The sequence below is a fragment of the Oxyura jamaicensis genome, chromosome 11 (genome assembly GCF_011077185.1).
Source record: "Oxyura jamaicensis isolate SHBP4307 breed ruddy duck chromosome 11, BPBGC_Ojam_1.0, whole genome shotgun sequence".
Classification (NCBI taxonomy): domain Eukaryota; kingdom Metazoa; phylum Chordata; class Aves; order Anseriformes; family Anatidae; genus Oxyura; species Oxyura jamaicensis.
The window spans coordinates 20277463-20280102 of NC_048903.1; the positions used below are offsets into that span (position 1 = coordinate 20277463).

Sequence of the window (2640 nt, forward strand, 5' to 3'; positions counted from 1 at the left end):
TTCTCTTCTCTTCTCTTCTCTTCTCTTCTCTTCTCTTCTCTTCTCTTTTATTTTTTTGAGGTATAGATAACTTTTCAGAGGTTTAAGAACAATCCTCTGAATTGAAAAATTAGAAGAATAAATTGTCATAAAACGGTTACATAATCATGAATTTGACTTTTAATGCTAAACCGACCTCTGGTCTTCCTTGAATAATGACCTTGATAACCTCAAGGGGGACGTCACCGTCCCAGACGCTTTGTGCTGTCTGTGGGGGCGGACCTCTGCTGTGTTGTGGCTCGCCATCCCGTTACCGGTTCCGTTAGTGTCAGCAGTGACTGTGCATTTTGAAAGAAAGTTCGTCAGCAGAAAATCGCACACTGTCTTGAACGGCATGACCTGCAGCTCTGTTCTGAGCTCACTTCATTCGGAATTCACTTTTTGCCCTTACTCTCTTCCTTTTATTTTGTTAGGTGTTGTTAACTCTGCTCAAGTGCAAGTTCTTCCTGTCACACAGAAGGATGCCCCTGTAGGCTTTTCCAAACCAAGCTCTGCCGCTGTCGGCTGCTGCGTCACTAGCAGGATGAAAACTTGGTGCCGAGATCCTCTGCCTTTTCTATGCCTTTTGTCATGTTCTGGCCTCTTTTCCAGCCCTGGGGATCAGGAATGTTGGACCTTCCATCAGGAACTGGTATTTGTCTTTAAACTGCGAAGTGTTTAGATGCTTCCGAAGCTTGCTTTCTATTTCTGTAAAATGTCCGGTGTCATGTTCGTGCCCAGGTGCTTGTCAGACTGGTGACGTCCTCTGGGCAGCCATCAGCCATGGTGTTGCGGAGGGTCTGCTTGCCAGCTGCTTTCTAACCGAACTAATGCTGGCCTACAAGACCACAGTAACGTGGCGGAGGGACACTTTTAATGGTTGTACCCCCTGCTTTCTCCTTGCAGTCTGTCAATATTGGTGAGGGGCAGCAGTGTGAATTTTTTACTGAGTACGTTCAGTTTGTACTCTAGGTGTTCTTCCCAGCTGTGAGAGTTAGAAACATACCTGCTTTAAATGAAAATACCAGCATGCTGCAGTTACAGCCTCAGTTCATCGAGCACGTGAATGGAGCCTTGGATGACCAGCCCTCCCGACTTACCGCCTGCTTTGAGTATTTTTCCATCCAGTCTGAGAAGACAAGGTGCTGCCGTCTGTCGGTCGGTAGCCTCTCCTTGGGAAGGGTTTGGTTACCTGTGCCTCGGAGCAGAGCGCCTGGGGGAGCTTGTCAGCAAAAAGAGGGTGGGCTGCGGGCAGGAGGAGGGCAAGTCCCGCGGAAGGCAGTAACGCTTCAGCCTGATTTGCTTTTTCTCTGTAGCTCTCCAGTGCCCGCTAGTGATGTGACATCTGTGGGACTGTGGCTACAAGTCCCCGCAGCTGGGATATATTGATGCCTGATGCTTTGGATCCTAGTGACACTGCTGATGTGCTCCTTTAGTACTGGTTTTCTTTGTTTTAAAATAAAGTCTTTGTTTTTTCTAGATAGATGAAGAAGGGGGCAATATATTTAAAAAGACTACATTCACTAGAATGTTTTCATTCAGATGCCTTTTAAAATGTGTTTAAAATCCACTCAGGAAGAGCGAGGCTTTCTTGAGACCTGTCAATAGTTTGTCACATAGTACCTTTATGCTCCCGGTTCAAACAGCAAATATTTATTTCCCTATTAGTGAGCGTAGCTTTGTCCAAATAACTGCAGCTTCCTGTTAAGCTTTCCTCGACCAGACTGTGCCTTTAACTGTTTTAGGAAGAATGATGCTGCCTGGAATTGAACAGGGATAATGCAAGTCATGGAAGGAAAACAAAGCCACCACAACATTAGTTCTAATTTGTTTTGGTTAAGCCGTAATTCAGTGAAATGCTGATGCTGGATGCTCAAAGCATGATGCCATGAAGGATGTACTTACCCCAACTTCACAGTATGTATCAGTTTGCTTCTGAAGACCTCTAAATTGGAGCAATATATATATTTTCCAAGTCTCTGTTCCAGAACATAATTTCTTAAACTTTTCAATCTGTAATTATAAATTGTTTTGTTCACTTTTTTTGCAATCTGATCTTGAAGTACTTGTGTTGTCGTCATTTATTTGTTTCCTGTGAAGTACTGTTGCTTGACCAGAAGGTGGATTTGTAAATCTCATGCTACTTACCATAATTTCGCCATCTGTAAACATTGCAGTTGTCAGTGAATTAAAAAAAATCTGTCCGTACCTGTGGGTTTGCTGGTAACTCAAATGATCCGTATCCTTCCAAAAACAGTATTGAGGTGGAATTTTGGCCAATAATTTGTGGGTGTTCAATAGGCTCTTTCTTCAGGTAAGAATGGCTTGTAGAAGAACTGTCAGCATCTAACGTGAAGCTTTGGAAAAACCCTTCCTGTTTTACACTCTATACTTAAGATTATGTTATTCTTTCCAGAAATCAGAGGGTATAGAAATGCCAGAAAAAAATGTTAATAACTAAATCACCCACTCTAATTTTTGTATTTCAGTACAGCACAAATTAGTTATTTTATTTTGCTGCTACTGATACAAAATGATTTTTATTTTGAAAACAGTGGAAACGGTTAAAGAAAAAAGCACAACAGGTTCCAGTCATACTCATTTTTCCACACCTTGAGGACT

General features: G+C 42.6%; 1 long non-coding RNA gene across 2 annotated transcripts in view; it reads left to right on the forward strand.

The window, feature by feature from the left end:
* The window catches only part of LOC118172619, a 4959-nt gene extending 2733 nt beyond the window's left edge, over positions 1 to 2226 (forward strand). For both annotated transcript variants that reach the window (XR_004753783.1, XR_004753782.1), the window contains exon 2: positions 453 to 2226. This is a non-coding gene — a long non-coding RNA (uncharacterized LOC118172619). The remainder of the gene's footprint in view (positions 1 to 452) is intronic.
* Positions 2227 to 2640: the final 414 nt, after the last annotated feature.